This window comes from Mixophyes fleayi, chromosome 4 (assembly GCF_038048845.1).
Source record: "Mixophyes fleayi isolate aMixFle1 chromosome 4, aMixFle1.hap1, whole genome shotgun sequence".
Taxonomy (NCBI): Eukaryota; Metazoa; Chordata; class Amphibia; order Anura; family Limnodynastidae; genus Mixophyes; species Mixophyes fleayi.
In genome coordinates, this window is record NC_134405.1 from 192,328,738 (window position 1) to 192,348,326 (window position 19,589).

Genomic DNA, 19,589 nt, shown 5'->3' on the forward strand with positions numbered 1-19,589 from the left:
TCTGGGCTGGTCATCAAGGGCCAAAGTGTTACACAAAAGCCTAGTATCCTCACTCCTCCATGCTTTTCTATGTTCTATGCCTTTCCTTTTATTTTTTTACAATTTGTTTGTTTTGCATTTGTGTGGGTTTCTAAGAGGACCTTATTTTGTATATTCATTCTTCTGTTTAAGATAAGTAAGAGACAACATCTTATGTCTGGTGAGTTATAAGTATTTCTTTGTAGTTTAATTTTACTGTTTTAGAAAATGTTATATACTTTATTATATACACTTGTCATCGTTTTCTTTTGCTTTTGTATTATTAAATGCATTACTTTGTTACCAAACAATTTTACCTTGTTTATATTTCAGAATATTCTCAAGAAGATATTTTGTTTAAGAAAATCCACCCTTTACAGTCTTATGTTTCTATTATGTTCTTTTTTTTTATCACTCTCTACTGAAAAATCAGCATAGTTCATCATGAGTACTGTATGCTAAAAATTTGGTTGCTAGGAGACTGGTAACTATGAAGACAGAACATATAAATAAACCTTTTCCTTTATGTACAGAAAAGAAAAGGCTTTTTAATTCTTTTAACTATCAAATATATGCTAAATATATGCTAATTAAAGTATGAAACTTTATGGCATGTTAGATTGTTTCCGTCCTAAATAGATATTTCTGACTTATTGCTTTAAGAAAGCTCTTATTTACTAATATTAAGGCTCATGCAGACTTGATATTAAGGGTGATCAGTTAGTACATATTGACCTTAAGACAATCAGAGATATAGCTCCATTATATAATGCTTCCCAAATACAAGAGGTACTTTGCTGCAGTTAAGTTGAGTTGCTCCTCATGTGGAGCAACGTGTGGAGCAACCCAACTTAACCTACAAGTATGTCTTTTGGAAGGAAACTCGGGGAGAACATATAAACTCAATATAAAGGCCATGGGTGGGTATCAAGCTCATAACCCCAGTGTTGTGAGACAGAAATGCTAACCCCTAAACCACCATGCTGCCCAGTTGACATTTATGGCAGTTTTATATACAGTCATGGCTAAAAGTTTTGAGAATGATACAAGTATTGGTTTAAACAAAGTTTGCTGCTTCAGTGTTTTTAGACCTTTTTGTCAGATGTTGCTATGGTATACTGAAGTAAACTTACAAGCATTTCATAAGTGTCAAAGGCTTTTATTGATAATTACATTAAATTTATACAAAGAGTAAATTTTTGCAGTGTTGAACCTCTGCAAAACCTACCTCATCCCACTCCAGAATTCAGGACTTCTCCCGAGCTGCCCCCTTGCACTGGAATGACCTCCCTCGCTCCATCCGTCTATCCCCTAACTTGTGCTCCTTCAAACGGGCACTCAAAACTCATCTCTTCCTCAAAGCTTACCAGCCCTCCACTTAACCCTCTTTCCATGCTTGCTCTCATCTCCTGGATCCTCCTTTGAAAAGGGTGCGCTTGCTCCCCTCCTCTGACTCCCTCTGTGCCGATTGTCTGTTGCCCTCCCTTTAGGATGTAAGCTCTAATGAGCAGGGCCCTTCTCCCTCCTGTCTCTCTACCTTCTCTTCTGCTCCAACCTCAATATTTTTGCTTTTCCTGGAGCATCTGAAGTCTTGGTATTACTTGTTTATTGTTCTGTACTGTTATACCCTGTACTGTCCATTGTTTGTACTGTGTTCGGTGCTGTGGAAACCTTGTGGCGCCTTATAAATAAATAATAATAATAATAATAATAATTTGCCCTGATATTGTGTCAATCAACTTTTGGGCCACATACTTACTGTTGGCTGTCCATTCTTGCTTAATCAGTGCTTGAAGTTTGCCAGAATTTGTGGGTTTTTGTTTGTCCACCCGCCTTTTTGGGATTGACCACAATTTCTCAATGGGATTAAGATCTGGGGAGTCTCCTCGCCATGAACCCAAAATTTCGATGTTTTGATCCCCAAGCCACTTAGTTATCACTTTTGCCTTATGGCAAGTTGCTCCATTATGCTGGAAAAGGCATGGTTCATCTCCAAACTTTTCATGCATGGTTGGGAGAAGTTGCTCTTGGAGGATGTTTTGCTACCATTCTTTATTCATGGCTGTGTTCTTAGACAAAATTGTGAGTGAGGCCACTTCCTTGGCTGAGAAGCAACTCCACACATGAATGGTCTCAGGATGCTTTACTGTTGGCATGACACAGGACTGATGGTAGCGCTCACCTTTCCTTCTCCGGAAAGGCAACTCTTCCGAAAAAAATGACTTTACCCCAGTTCTCAGCAGTCAAAATTCTGTTCCTTTTGCAGAATATAAGTCTGTCCCTGATGTTTTTCCTGGAGAGAAGTGGTTTCTTTGCTGGCATTCTTGACACCAGGCAATCCTCCAAAAGTCTTCACCTCACTGTGCGTGCAGATGCACTCACACCTGCCTGCTGCCATTCCTAAACAAGCTCTGCACTGGTGGTGCCCCGATCCCGCAGCTGAATCAACATTAGGAGACATTCCTGATGCTTGCTGGATATTCTTGGGCACCCTGAAGTCTCCTTCACAATTATTAAACATCTCTCCTTTAAGTTCTTGATGATCCAATAAATGGTTGATTTAGATGTATGCAATCTTACTAGCAGCAATATCCTTGCATGTGCTGCCCTTTATGTGCAAAGCAATGATGACTGCATGTGTTTCCTTGCAGATAACCATGGATAACAGAGGAAGAACAATGATATCAAGCACCACCCTCCTTTTAAAGCTTCCAATCTGTTATACTAACTAAATCAGCATGACAGCATGATCTCCAGGCTTGTCTTCGTCAACACTCTCACCGGTGTTAATGAGAGAATCACTGACTTGATGTCAGCTGGTCCTTTTGTGGCAGGACTGAAATGCAGTGGAAATGTTATTTTTTGGGGATAAAGTTCATTGTCATGGAAAAGAGGGACTTTAAAATTAATAGCAATTCATCTGATCACTGTTCATGACATTCTGGAGTATATGCAAATTGCCATCATAAAAACTGAGGCAGCAGACTTTGTGAAAAATAGTTTTTGTGTCATTCTCAAAACTTTTGGCCATGACTGTACTATACGGCTAATTATAAATAGCTGTATAGTATAATTCCATTAGCCAATCATTTATAAGTATGCATATATGGTATCCTAGTAACGATCTAGCATATAATATATCAAGTGATACAAAGCAGACCTAACATAAACAGTATAGAATGGACAATGTTTACATTTCATTTATTCATATCAATCAACAAATTGTGTTTAAATAATTCTCACAAATGAATTATATTACACAATAATGTGCATAACCATAGCATATATCAAAATATAAACATAATAAATAAATGATCATATAAAAAAATCTTAATTAATCAAGATGTGTGGTGGATGCATAAAACATGATCTTATTTAAAATCTTAATAAAACAAAATATGTGACAGATGCGGACTTAATGAGTGATAATTATAATTAAAAATATAGCTAAATTAAGGGGGAATTCAAATGAACACGATTTTTTTCCTTCCGCCTAGACTGTTTCTTTTGTATATTTTTTTTCATTTTTTCCGAAGCGATATATTTTGATGCAATTTAATTCTCCATTTAATACAGCGGTTTTCTTTAAAAAAAAATATCACCTCGAGCCTGAGTTTTACCTTCAATTAAACGTATAGGCAGATGCTGAGAAAGCTATTCAATTATACAACATTTTGCTTTAACATGGTGATTTAAACTGTAGCATTGCCTATTTTTTCTTACACCTCTAATGGGGGAGAAAAAAAATGAAAACATAAAAAATTAGTAATTAAATTAATAAATAATTATTACAAAACAGTAAATTGATTTTCTCATTAAATAATTTTAATAAATTATTAAAAAGAACTATACTAAAACAAACTATGATACCTTGCATTAATGGTAAAGCCCATTATTTTAAATATAACATATCATTTTTTTTTTATTCACTCCTTTGCTGTATGAAAGGAGAGAATTCTTAACTGCTTTTCCTGTTGACAAGACAAATGAAGCAAGCTTTTTTTCACAGTACCAGAATTCTCAAGGATTCACAAATCATATATCATATTCTTGTTTGTTATAGTAGTGCAGTGGTTCCCAAACTTTCTCAGTTCGAGGCACCCTTAGGGTCACCATAATTTTTCCAAGGTACCCCTAAGCTAAAATAATTACCGGGTAGTCCTGTTTTATAAGTAGTTGGGTCAAAATAGTGTAAGATGTATTTAGGCCCTCTTCACCATCACATTGTGCTCCTTCATCATACCACTATGCCCATTCATCATATTACTCTGTATCCCCTTCATCAAATCACTGTGTCCCCCTTCATCATCTCACTCTGTGTACCCCTTGAGCATCTCACTCTGTGTCCCTCTTCATCATCTCACTCTGTGTCCCCCTTGAGAATCTCACTCTGTGTCCCCTTTGAGCATGTCACACTCTGTCCCCCTTGAGCATCTCACTTTGTGTCCCCCTTGAGCATCTCACTTTGTGTCCCCCTTGATCATCTCACTCTGTCCCCCTTGAACATCTTACATTCTTTCCCCCTTGAACATCTTACACTCTGTCCCCCTTGAGCATCTCACTTTGTGTCCCCCTTGATCATCTCACTCTGTGTCCCCTTTCATCATCTCACTCTGTGTCCCCTTTCATCATCTCACTCTGTGTCCCCTTCATCATCTCACTCTGTCCCCCTTGAACATCTTACACTCTGTCCCCCTTGAGCATCTCACTCTGTGTCCCCCTTGAGCATCTCACTCTGTGTCCCCCTTGAGCATCTCACTCTGTGTCCCCCTTGAGCATCTCACTCTGTGTCCCCGTTCATCGTCTCATACTCTGTCCCCCTTCCCTCTCTGTTCCTTTACTTACCATTCCTCCCTCATAATCTGCTATCTTCTTTTCTGATGTCCTCTCTGCTGCTGCTCCTCACTGACATGCGCGGACCCGACAGCAAAATGGCGCCCGCCATTGGACGGATGTGGCCGGAACCTCTGTCTGCAGGAGAAGTGTAAGACTGCCGGTACCCGCTCGAGGGGTCGGCGTGTGACAGTTCTATTCCTGAAAATCAACAGAAACATTCCCTTGGGCTCTTTGTACCCTTATTTCTTCTAAAATACATTGCAGAGTTGTTGCGATTAACATGGACTTCACAGATGACTGCTAGAGACTTACAGTCATTTGATCCACCGACTGTGGCATTTTGCGTTGAAAATCTGCTCCAGTGGTTGAGATTCTAGCTCCATAGGCTGTATTCAGGCTTAGAGATGCTGCAATTTGTTCTTGTGGTGCCGATATTTTCTCTAATATAGCTTCTGTGGAATTTTGTCTGTTTTGTACCTCAGCCACCATTGTTGTCAATTGTCTACCGACTCACTGATTCTCTGCAATCTGTCTTCCACATTCCTCTTGCTTGATTAATATATTTGGACAGAACGAATAATGAACAGAGGTTCATGTTAGAAGGACAAATTAGCACTCCTTATGTTAATTAAAATATAACTTTTAATGATTATTGTTTAATAATGACATCCTCCCGGAAAACAAGGTGAAATATATTAAAATAACTTACAAATACACACATACACACGTGTGATAAAAACAAAAATACCAACTGATAGGGATCTATTATATAAGGAAATAGTCTGGTGGATACAAAGAGTATCTTGTATAAAACCTTTTTTAGCAAACCATTTACTGGTAAGTGGTGGTTGGTAAGAAGACAAAAATGATTTGAAGAGTAATTGAGAACCGTGTCTCTTATTGTGTTGGTGTTACAAGCCTTCTAGTCACCACTGTAACAAATGTAGCAGGCAGATAACGGAGTAAGGTACTGGATCTTAGTGAATTTAATAAGGGGAACCCCCTAGCTCAAAAAGGTCTTAGCTTGTGTGATGCTATTGGTAAGTTTTAAATACAAGGCTTATTCTGGATTATTGACAGTATGAAGCACTACACCATAGCGCATCTATACTGAGGCTGGTGTGCTTCCTGCACTGTGTAATATTGTCAGCAATAATAAAGGCAGATAGCTCATTGCCAGTAATGGCTCTATGTTACCAGAAAAAGTCCCTGATATAAAACAATTGACAGTCTCTATAGTAGTATAGTAAGTTATTTTAATATATTTCACCTTGTTTTCCGGGAGGATGTCATTATTAAACAATAATCATTAAAAGTTATATTTTAATTAACATAAGGAGTGCTAATTTGTCCTTCTAACATGAACCTCTGTTCATTATTCGTTCTGTCCAAATATAACAGGACCAGCACCCCCACAAGCTATACGCTATAGATTTATATCTTGACATACATTGCATGTGGATGTTTTCTTCTAATCCCTGTGCAGAGCATCTCCCCCTTTAGTTACTTTGATTAATATATTTACCAGATTCCTCTATGACTGATGGACATATTTCAATTGCATCATCCAAAGGATAGGTAGTATAAGGTGCTTGGGAGCGTTCCACTCCATGAATGGGTTGTGAAAAAAATAATAAAAGACTAATATAAATTTATTTTTTAGGCATGCCATCTATAATATCTATTAAAGAAATATATTACCTTCTGACATTGCGACATGCATTGTTTATGTTCCCCATTCCTCTGGCATCTCTTCAAAATGATGGGCTTCTAAAATGTAATTACAATAATGTAATTACAGATATGTTTGTACATAATATTAAGTTTATTATTAGATAAAGCTGATTTATAATCTAACCCTACTTTTAATTCAAATAGCTGCAAAGTGTCTCCATAACGTCGCGAGACACTTTGCGCCTGAGATTTGACAAAAATCTCTGCTCATTTTTCTGCGCACCCCATAGAGGTGCAAGGAAACATGAGCAGAGATTTATACTGTAATTGCCAGCAATTTGTGCACGGTGTGAGGTCCACACTCCACATTGCCGGTACTTAAATGACAACCTAATGAGAACATTTACAATAGTTTAATATACTTTTGCACATTAACCTTAAACAATTGAATTGTTTCATAAAGCTTAACTTGCTGTGAAGCAAGGACTGGCTCTGACACATCTTCCTCAAGAAGACTTTTCTTCTTTTGACTCTATAAAGCAAATAAAATAATATTTAAATAAGCATTCTATAAAAAAAAATTAAAAAAAATTCTTATAAATATATTACTTCAATATTAGTTTTCTTATTCTAATTGTCATTTACAAAAATATTTATATACACAATACAATAACTGGTTGACTCAGTGCAGCTCTTTTTACAGAAATCTTATCCTTAACATGCCTTTCTTTTTCTGTAAATATATACCAAATAATTAAAGAAAAAAATACGAAGCAATTTTTGGGTCAAATATTACAAATAAATAATATTTTGTTACCAGCAATTCAAGGTGATCTCACAGATGCTACTATACTAGGTTAAGGATCCTGTTGTTAAATTGAGAAAGGAGTTTACACACAAGTGCACGGACATGGGTGTGATTGCTGTGGTGTGTGTGTGTTTATGAACAAAAGGATTGTGGGATCTGGCGGGCGAGGCTTCCGACTTTGACAAGCAGCCAGACAAAAGCTAGGGCTTGTGGGTGTAGGTAGTTTTCAGAAAGCCTTGGAACCTATAATGTGTGCGTTATGCTGTTTTATGCTGAAATAAAACAGCAACTGCTTAAGAAGACTGGAGCAAGGAGTCTCTTATTTGGTCATTTCTAAAATATATTCAAAGAGTAGACAAGACACTCACTATTTAAAACAAATAGATTATTGTTTATTTTCAATCCAGTTTGTTTACACGGTAGTCAACGTTTCGGTCTCAACAACAGAAACTTGGCTATATATGGTTATTAGATCTACTTATGGGGTCCCATATTCACAAGATTTTGTTCTTTTGTTTTTAATGACACACATATTTTTATATGTATAATTCCCTGACAAAAGTTTTATCTCTAATATTGATGATATGTTGAAATGTATAATGTATAACAGAGAATATGGTGTTATTTGCGGATAGTTACAATACTTGCGGTTGTGTAGTACTATAGCATTTTTTGAACCATAGACATTAGAAACTATAATACCAATTATTGGCTACTATAACATTTGGGGTTTTTCCTATATTTAACAATAAAGTGTCTGAACCAGAAAGATGCTATACTATATATTGGTGAAGAAATATGATGATACTATATTCATTACCAAATGCCACAAATATAATGAATGGTCTGCTATTGGTGTTGAAAGTGCATTGTGACGCCTCCTACTGGGTGGAACACATATTGTTTAAAACACTGTGGGGGGTGGATACATGCACTGGAACTGTCAATTTTCTGAGATGTAATCCAACTGACAACCCTTTGGACTATATATAGTCTGGTAATTATAATGTTGTCTAGTCTATGCTTGTCTTGTCTGCTGATCTATGTAAATTTGTCTTGAAAAGGGTTTGGATGTGAGAACGGAACATTGACTACAATGTAAATGTAAAGAATAATCGATTTGATGTAAATGGTGAGTGCCCTCTCATCGTTGAGTATGTACTAGCTGCTATGGAAATGGAAGCTTTTATGGAGCACCCCAAAGGCGGATTTACTTGAACATGTGAGTGCAGTCTTTTCTACAATATATATATATATATATATATATATATATATATTGTGGCAAGAGCCCGCTACTGCAGAAGCACACGCGAACAACAACTTCCTTTTTATGTAGCTTTATTGTCAGGATGATAAATGTTTTGACACCGTATACTTTCACAGCAATTATGGAGTCCCTAAACGCTTGCTATACATAGACCAGCTCTCTCTCAAGACCAGCCAGCTACACCAGCGTTGGTCTCCGTGAACAAATGATACAAACTAGCATTTATACCTGATACTCCTCCCCCAGCCTTAGCTTGATGGACAGGCGACACACCCACCTTCTCTTTAATAGGAAACGCCCATCCCTGGCTCTGTTTGGACTAACAGACACACCCTGTCTGTTTGCTAAGAGGAAGGATTTCAAATCATGTAAGTTTAACCAAAATTAAACTATTGCTTTTCATACATAAGTCTTCACATTCAATTTAGGTGCATTACTGCACAAATGTTTTACTCTACTTCCCTGCTTTCTCTGCATATTGCCAGCTAAATGCCTCCTTTTGTCACATATCCCCCCCCCCTAGCGTCTCCAAGTAGGGGGACGCGGACTTCGCGAGGAGCGCATATTTTTGTGACAACGCATCTGCATTTTTGTGCAGAATCCCAGGTCTATGTTCTACTGAGAACTTGAAAGGTTGCAGTGCCAAGAACCAGCGTGTTACCTTGGCATTTACCTCCCGGTTGTTCTGCATCCATCTTAATGGTGCATGGTCTGTTATTAAGGTGAACTCTCTGCCTAGGAGATAATAGCGCAGAGCTTCTGTAGCCCATTTTATGGCGAGACATTCTTTCTCCACAGTGGCATATTTTTGTTCCCTTGGAAGTAACTTACGGCTTAGGTACAGGACAGGGTTTTCTACTCCATTCTTCTCCTGTGACAAGACTGCACCTAAGCCAACACCAGAATCAGCATCAGTTTGGAGGAAGAACCTCTGGGTAAAATCTGGTGCTTGTAGAACTGGAGAGGAACAAAGAGCTAACCGAAGATCAGACCAGGCGGTTTCTGCAGAGTCAGACCAGGTTAATCTATCTGGACAACTTTTTTTTAACATGTCCGTAAGTGGAGCAACTCTAGTGGCGAAGTGGCTTACAAACCGCCTGTAGTAACCTACTAAGCCTAAAAAGGTTCTTAACTGAGACTTTTTATCTGGTCTTGCCCAATTTTTGACTGCCTCCACTTTTTCTAGCTGGGGTTTTACATGCCCTCGACCAACAATGTACCTCAAATATTTGGTTTCTATCATGGCTATGGCACATTTCTCTGGGTTAACTGTTAACCCTGCTGACCTTAATGAAGCTAAGACCGCCTCAACTTTGGCTAAATGTGATCCCCAGTCTGGGGTATAAATCACTATATCGTCCAAGTATAGGCATAAGCATAAGCTGTGTGAGGTCGTAGCAATTTATTCATGGCTCTTTGGAAGGTGGCAGGTGCCCCATGCAACCCAAAGGGTAGGACTTTATATTGATAGGGGTGGAAAATGCAGTCTTTGGCTTGGCCGTGGAAGTCAGGGGAACTTGCCAATAACCCTTTGTTAGATCAAGGGTTGTTTAATAATTGCTACCAGCAAGATTTTCCACTAGTTCATCCACACATGGCATCGGATAGGCATCAAACTGCGACATACTGTTTAGGCGCCTAAAGTCATTGCAGAACCTAATTGTCCCATTGGGTTTCGGGACAAGCACAATGGGACTATGCCACTCACTAGTGGACTCTTCAATCACATCTACTGGAGCATCTTCTCGACCTCCTTTCTCACGTCCACCCGTCTGGCTTCTGGAATACGATACAGCTTCTGCTTTACAATGACTTCAGGCGCAGTGACAATGTCGTGTTCGATTAAGGTAGTGCGCCCAGGAATGGAAGAGAACACATCCCTGTTCCGGCGAATCATTTCTTCAGTCTGTTGTATCTGCTGAATGGACAAAGCTGGCTCTATGGGCACTTCAGACTTTTTAATGGCAGTACTCACTACCTGAGGAGAGGTTTCCTCATCATGCCAAGGTTTAAGGAGGTTAACATGATATATTTGCTCCTCCCTTCTCCTACCTAACTGGCGGACTCTGTAATTGACAGGACCGACAGCCTCTAGAACTTCATATGGACCCTGCCAATGGGCGAAAAGTTTGCTTTCCTGGGTGGGAACCAGGACTAGGACCTTGTCCCCAGGCTTGAAAGATCGAACAACAGCACTTTTATCATAACTTTTTCTCTGTCGTTCCTGAGCCTCTTTTACATGTTGCTGCACAATGGGCCCTATCATTCCTAGCCTCTCATACATTTGGGACACAAATTGTACCAGATTTGGCTCCCTGGGACCTTGCTGCTCCCACCCTTCTTTTAACATATCCAAGATACCCCTGGGCTGTCTCCCAAACAATAACTCAAAGGGACTAAACCCTGTTGAAGCTTGAGGTACCTCACGGATGGCAAACATCAAATAGGGAATAAGAGTGTCCCAATCTTTTTTCTCTTGAGACACTGCTTTCCTGAGCATGTGCTTTAATGTGCGGTTAAAGCGTTCCACCAAGCGATCTGTTTGTGGATGATATACAGAGGTGTGAAGCGCCATAACCGCTAGCAACTGGCACATGTCCTTCATCAGTTTAGACATGAATGAAGTACCCTGGTCTGTGAGAATTTCTTTGGGTATTCCCAAGCGTGTAAACATCAATACAAGTTCTCTAGCTATGGTGCTGGACTTTATGTTTCGTAGGGGAATTGCCTCTGGATACCTGGTTGCATAGTCAAGCACCACTAGTATATATTGGTGCTCACGTGCGGATTTTTCCAGTGGCCCCACAAGGTCCATAGCTATCCGTTCAAAGGGAACTTGTACTATTGGTATTGGAATGAGAGGTGCCTGTACATGGGTTTGGGACAGGTTCTCTGACAAATGGGACAGGACTATTTTCACTGCCATGTGTACACCGGGTCAGTAAAACCTAAGCAGAACTCGTTCCCGTGTTTTATCCTCCCCTAGGTGTCCCCCACAGACATGTGTGTGTGCTGCTTTTAACACTAGGGTTACATGGACCTGAGGAACCATTATTTGTTCTACTTTTTCCCCCTGTACATTAGCAACTCTATACAGAAAATTTATTTTTAACAATAAAATATGGTATACCTTCTGCAGGCTGGGCGGCTTTCGCTACCCCATTTACCTCAGTCACACTTTTAAAGGCATGTTCCAAAGTGGCATCATTAAGTTGGTCTCGAGCAAAGTCCTGCAGAGGAAACAAAATTGTATTGCGGACCAGTCCGTATCCTCACTGACAGGCGGGGTGGGTTCATCTGCGACATCACCGACCAATGCTAGTTTGGACTGTCCATGTTTCCCTCGCAGGTGGATGCTTTTGTGGAACTCCTGCTGTGACTCCCAGGATGGCATTCCCGTTTGGCCGTTCCCAAAGATCGATGTCCAGATGTTGTGGATTCTTAGGCGGTTCCTTTAAGACCGGGCTTCCGACCGTTGCATCAGTTGCCGGCATGTCCGGCCGGATCCGCTCACCGAGGACATCATTAAACAGTGGGAAGTCTCGCCCCAAAATGAGTGGATATGGGAGTTTATGTGCTATGGCAGCTACCACCATAACAGTTTTGTCTTTGAGTGTGACTGGTAGTATTGTTCTCTCATACGCCTCTGTTGTGCCATGTACGCAAAGAACCTTCACTTTGGGCAACCGAGAAGTTATGGTTTCGGGTAAGGCAGAGCTGGAAACCAATGAGAGTTCACTCCCCGAGTCAACCAAGGCCAGAACAAGGTTGTGGTTGATTAGCACAGTCACCCGGAACAAACAAGGACTTCCTGGTGTGGGACTCATGGTAAAACAGCTTGGAAATGCAGGCCCAATATGTGCCATGGAACAGTCCATGGGTTCCTGTAGTTTAGGACACTCTGCCTTAAAGTGGCCTGGCTCACCACATTCAAAGCACTTCAGATTAGACATATTTGCACCTGTCCCTCTGTCCGTAGCAGTTTTGCCATTGGGCCCTGTAGCAAGGATTGTCAAACCTGGCTGTTGGCGTGGCAGCGGCTTTGGCACAAATGCAGGTTCTTTAGTCATTTGCTGTAACGCACAAAACCTTTTTACCATGGTGGCAAGCTCTTCATAAGTTTGTGGGTCTGATTGCAGAACCCACCTTTGCAAATCGCGGTTCAGCCCTCGGATGCAGTGATCTATCGCCAGAACTTCAATAATCCAAGAAGGCGAATTTTCCTCAGGCTGCAGTCATTTCTTTAAAATTTTAGAAAGCTCAGCCACTTGCGCTCTCACTGTTTTGTCTTTATCATAGCGCCATTGGTGATAGCGCTGGGCTCGGGCTGGCCCGGAAACTCCAATGCGAGCCAATATCTCAGACTTTAGGCACAAATAATCAGAGGCCCGTTCCTCATCTAGATCCATATAAGCTCGCTGAGCTTCACCAGTCAGGTATGCCGCCAGTCTCTTAGCCCAATCTTTAGGAGGCCATTTTGCCCTTTTTGCAAGTCTCTCAAAGGATACCAGATATGCATCTATGTCATCACCTGGCGACATTTTCTGAAGAACAGGACCAGGTGATTCATTTCTGTCATGCCTCACCTGGCTTAACTCTTCCCTTAAGAGCCTTGTGTTTTCCACCTGTGCCTCGGCGACTCGTAGCATCTGAGCTTGCTACTGTTGCTGCGCAGCGGCCACATTCACAAGGGTTTTCAGTACTTCCTCCATGTTGACGTCTGCGCAGGTTGGGTAGTGGAAACTTGCTTCCCGGAGTATCCCACTCCTGACACCACTTGTGGCAAGAGCCCGCTACTGCAGAAGCACACGCGAACAACAACTTCCTTTTTATGTAGCTTTATTGTCAGGATGATAAATGTTTTGACACCGTATACTTTCACAGCAATTATGGAGACCCTAAACGCTTGCTATACATAGACCAGCTCTCTCTCAAGACCAGCCAGCTACCCCAGCATTGGACTCCATGAACAAATGATACAAACAAGCTTTTATACCTGATACTCCTCCCCCAGCCTTAGCTTGATGGACAGGTGACACACCCACCTTCTCTTTAAAAGGAAACACCCATCCCTGGCTCTGTTTGGACTAACAGACACACTCTGTCTGTTTGCTGAGAGGAAGGATTTCAAATCATGTAAGTTTAACCAAACTTAGACTATTGCTTTTCATACATAAGTCTTCACATTCAATCTAGGTGCATTACTGCACAAATGTTTTACTCTACTTCCCTGCTTTCTCTGCATATTGCCAGCTAAAAGCCTCCTTTTGTTACAATATATATATATATATATATATATATATATATCTTTTTCTTTTACCACTATCTTTCGATTTGCTAGCTGAGATTTTGGCCTGGCTGGAGGTCTCTGCAATCAAAACTATGTTTGTTTTAGAAGTGTTGGATATTTAAACATGGTGTAGTTATGGTAAGGAGTGGTGGATGACCAGAGCCAGATTAAGGGGTGGTGGGTACTGGGGCCATGTGTTAGTATGCTATTTTATTGTGTGAGGGAAGGGAGGTGGACTATGTTCCCATAATATGTGAGAGAAGGGATTGGGGCCTTAATAGAATGTGGGTGCTATTTTATTTGTGGGGTGATGATGTAACAATTTAATTAATTGGTTCACGATTTACTTTAATACTGGGGCCTATTAGTTTAAGGTGAGGTGACAGGACCTTAAATTTAATAATGGGTGGTTTGAGGCTATTAATTGAATGTGGAATCAAGTTTGGCGAGGAGGGCTATTTATTAAATGTGAATATGAATTATTTAATGCTGGGCATGGTTGTGGGAAAAGGTTATATTTCTTAAACATAAATGTTATTAATTTATTGCTGGGGTTGTTTATAGGGAGGGAAATATGTGTATTTATTAAATGGGAGTACTATTAATTTAATGTTGGTGCTAATTGGAGTGAAATAGGTCTATTTATTAATCATGTATGCTATTTAATGTCACAGTTGGTTGGAAAGAAATAGATCTATTTAAAAAAATATATTTATCAATACTATTATTTGAATGTTGGGAGGGCTCATTATTAAACGTGAATGCTATTGATTTCACGCTTGGTGTGGTTGACATTTTTTAAATTTCATGTACCCATCATTTTTCCAAACAGGGTCCCCAACATTCCAGGATCCAGACAAACAGCAGCTAAAGACACAAGCAGCCACAGGTGGTGAAGTGACAATAACAGAGAGAGCAGGACAGTCTGCCAACTATCCTGAATCTGGTGAGGCACTCCTGAATTTGGGAGACTGCCTCGGTTAGTCAGGTTTTGGTCTGACGGCAAAGACAGTTGGGAAGTTTTTCATGCTTCACACTGTACTGCTTGTGAAGGCAATGCTATGTGCACCTAACAGTAGTGCACACAGTATCACCTAACAGTAGTGCACACAGTATAACTTACCTTATGATATAAAAGTGTATTTTTGTCCACTGTCTCTTCCACCCCTTCTGCAAGAACCAGGCTGAGATGTTTAGGCATTTTCACCTCCCACGGCTTGAAGTGGACCCACAGAGGTTGGCCACCACCTCTGTCTCGAGCATGTTTGACCCCTGTTGCCATATTTTGTGCTTACAATCATGAAAGCACTTCTTGCAGACATCATCGGTTCGGGGTCTGACTCCAACCAAAGTAAAGGATGCTGCAATTTCGCTCCAAATTTTCATTTTCTACTTGTGGGAGGTGGTCTGCGCATTCACTCCAATTATTGTATCGTAATTCTGCAGTACCCTAGCTACAAATAGTTCATTTTCCTCGTCTGTAAACTATTGTGCTCTTGTTGCAGCAGTCTCTTCCTCATCATCATAGTCATATTCTGTACCGTATGTCCCTTGGTTGCTTGTAGAGGGTCCAACTGTGTCCACAAATAGCCGTCTTCTCCTGGAACCTCGTTGGTCTTCTGTGTTTATGGTACATTCTTCTCCACTGCTGATGGTCACAAGGGGTGGGCTGGGCCGATGGGTAGGGGGGGCATCGGTCCCCCGGGCCGCTCAGAGTGACCGCTGTTCGGGCCGCACAGGCGGCCGCATCATATGACACGCGATGCGGCCGCGTCATCAATGACGCTGCCGCATCGCGTGTTATGTGATGTGGCCGCCTGTGCGCCCCCCATGCTGCATGTTGTCAGCCCGCGCCTGATGGTCACGGATGTCTCTTCAGCCTCCTTGTCCAGTGGAAAAAGAGAAGCCTTAAGCTCCCCAGACTTCCTGCTCTATGTTAAAATTAATCTAAAATAATCTGCTACACTTACCTCAGTAACTAAACACAAAATATATTAACTAGATTAAATAACTAATCTATGCTATATAACTATACTACAGCTTTCTATCTAAACACAATGAAATAACTAATAAATGCTATATATAACTAAAGTTTTCTATCTAAAAACAATTAATATTTAACTATATGAAATGTATGAAACTAAATCTATCTAAACAATTAACTAATCTAATATATATATATATATATGTGTATATATATATATATATATATATATATATATATATATATATATATATATATATATATCTCTTCTTCATCGAATTATTTATATAGTGCCACTAACTCCGCAGTGCTGAACTAATTCATATCAGTCCCTTCAATATCTTAAATTTTTAGATCTTTTAAATCATCTTTCTATCATAAAGTTAAATGGTGAGATAGACTATGGGTCTTCATTTTTTTCAAAACATTGCGACGGTGTTCCAGAAAGTGCACATGTAGTGATTTTGTAGTCCTTCCTACTTATTGGATTCCACAACTACAGATTATAAAATAGATTATATAATCTGAACGGCAAACCAAATAAATAATAGTAAATTTCTCCTTAGACACAAAAGATCTATACACAAAAGATATCTTTGCTTTTATGATCCACAAATTTACATGTAAAACAACATGTTCTTTCACATTTATAAAAACCATTTAGTCTCGTACCTAACCAACCCATAGAGTTTTGGACATAATTTTATCAGCCTCTAAATTGTTCCTATCTGGATTTTTCTTAAAGAAACTTGGAGCCAATTTTTCTTTGAGGTTCCCTGCTCCTCTTAAAACATTTCCCCTTATTAAAATGGGGCTCTATTAGATAATCAAGCTCCAGTAAAGCTGAATAACAGTTAATAATTTTCCTAATATTCATGGCACATATATTAATTTAAGTAATAATTACCAATGATCTGTCACCTGCTCATTTTTCCAATTATGTTTTATTTTTGTGGATTTAAAGATCCTTCCTATCTAACAATTCAACTTATTTCAATGTTTTATCTAAATATCCCTGTTCTAAGAAAGATTGATACAACATATTGGCCTGTTTATTAAAGTCCATATTCCAAGAGCAATTTCTATATATATGGAGAAATTGGCCCTTAGGGATGTTGTCCTTCCACCTCTTTGGGAATGTTTGTAACAATACATATCAAATGTCTCAGTGACAATTTTCTTATCCCACACTTACACTGTAAATATCCTGATGACTCGTAAAATCATTGCAATCAAGTGCGATATAAATGAAGATATTGTGTCACAAATGAAAAATAAGTTATCTCTGTATCTGCCATAGAGGTCTATGTTCACCCTGAATAGTGAACCCCATTTTACCTCTCCTTGAAAAGGCCCATATAGAGATTTGCACAGCTCAGAGCGAACCCATGGCAGTACCCCTTGTCTGTAAATAAAATTGTGTCAAAAATAAAATAATTGTATTCTAAAGAAAATTTTATAGATGATAAAATAAAATCACACAAGTTAATAATTTAATTTAATACATATTTCCATCTTTTCACAGAAAATACTTTACTGTCTCAAGACTTTAATGGTGGGGAATATTAGAATATAAAGATTCAACATCACATGTCAAGAAATAATTAGAATCTTTCCAATTTCTAGAAATAATCAAATGTAAAAAAAAATATGGTATCTTTAATATGTGATTTTAATAAAGTAACATAACTATGTAAATGTGAATCAACAAATAAAGATCAAGTGCTTGTGAGTGAACCCTCTCCCGAGATGATGATGAATCTTTGGTAGTTGACAGTAAGTTGGTATTATCGGATATAATGTATTAAGCATTAAAAATGTCAAGTGCTTACATTGTCAGTGAGGGCTTCATCCAATAGGGATCTCAATTCACATTGATATTCCAAAGTGGGATCTGACTAATCAGCGGTGACGCCTATCTGGGCGTGTATATTTAAATTTATGATGCTGTCTCTGCGTCTCCCACATGGTGCACTGTGAAAACGTGAAGCATATGGAAAAAGTGATGTTTTAATAGTGAATCAGTAATAAACCTTTTTAACATGCTCTATATGGCATCAATGCGTTCCTGTAGGCAAGTGTATAGAACAGTATAACACATGTGAAAATACATATTATCAATAAAGTCCTGTTTATTTACTGATGTGACATGTGTCCATTTCTTTAAGTCTGTATTATCTACCTGTACTTTTGCCTGTTAGCATACTGTCTAATGGCAGATTAGAAATATATTTATATATATATATATATATATATATATATATATATATATATATATATAATATATATATATATATATATATATATGTGTGTGTGTATTTATATATCTAATTATAGTACCTATTATGGCCACTATTAAACATGTAAGAAAATGTACATAAATGTAAATAATACCTCTATGTGTATATAATTTTCTTATGATAATAAGAGACTAGAAATATATTCAGTACAGATGTCCACCCTGTGTCTGTACCACTGCATATGTAAACTGGTTTTGACTTTTTTTTAGGCCTACCTATCAAGCTAGTTCACCAAATAATCAAGAATGTTGTTTACAAGATCTTTTATTAGTAATCATGTTTTATATTTATTTAGGAAAAGTTTTAAGATGGCATTTGACAAAACTGTGGAGCTCATGGAGGACTTTATTGAGGCCTACAGGTCCCATCCATGCTTCTGGCAAACAAAGTCAAAGGAGTACTCCAACAAGCAGAAGAGGAGCTTGGTTTGGATGACATTGTCACAGTGAGCCTTTCACATTATCCAGAGGCAACTGCAGAGTGGGTCAAAGGGAAGATCCAGAACATGAGGATTGTCTTCAAAAAGGAACTTAATAAGTTGGATGCCTCAAAAATATCAGGGGCAGGGGCTGAAGATGTGTATGTGCCCAAGTTATGGTACTTTGACCTCCTGCGTTTCACTTGTGACCAGGAAATAGCTATCAAATAAATCATATTAAAAATACATTATTATGAAATCTGGAGTTAAAATATAAAACATAAATAGACAGAGCAGCTTATAAGTCTGTTTTGTGTCTAATAAATGTTTGATATTTTCCTTTATATTGTCCTTATCAGATACCTGATTATAAAATTCTTATAAGATATAGGATCATCGATGGTGCATGGCACAACGTATTACTGCAATATTGAAAATATAGTTTTTCTACAGCATCTTCTACAAACTTTTCAGTGAGCAGCTGTAACCAAATGTTTGTACTGCATAGCTGTTAAGACCCACACCTTTCAAAGATAAGGTCCTTGGATGCCCACTATTAATAACGAGACATATATTACCTGCGGTCAGCTGATGGTATATTTGATTTTTTTAATTTTAATAAATACAACTTTTTTAATACTCTGTTGAGTGTGACAATCCTATAAAACAAAGAAACTTAGCTCCACACTAGGTCTAGGGCCCTCTCCATTGGTCACATTATAGTTTAATGTATCCACTTCTGAGGGGCTGCTTCCATCAACATATATAGAATCATTAAAGAGGAAAGACAAGAGTGGAACAGTGAAGCACTCCGGTCCCTTGTGCAAAAATTGTAGATTAAAATCTTTATTGATAATCTTTAAAAAATAACTAATTCATATATTAATGGTAGGCGCATTATCTAAAAAATAATAGAAGTGAGAAAGTAGGAAAATAAGTGTTTAAAATGTAGACCCTGGAGAGGGACTGATTTTAATATAGCTGAGAACTAGTT

At 38.8% G+C, this 19,589-nt stretch overlaps 1 long non-coding RNA gene across 1 annotated transcript in view; it reads left to right on the forward strand.

The window, feature by feature from the left end:
• The window catches only part of LOC142150039 (uncharacterized), an 89,087-nt gene extending 70,235 nt beyond the window's left edge, over window positions 1-18,852 (forward strand). The window contains exon 3 of the long non-coding RNA XR_012690984.1: window positions 18,473-18,852. This is a non-coding gene — a long non-coding RNA (uncharacterized LOC142150039). The remainder of the gene's footprint in view (window positions 1-18,472) is intronic.
• Window positions 18,853-19,589: the final 737 nt, after the last annotated feature.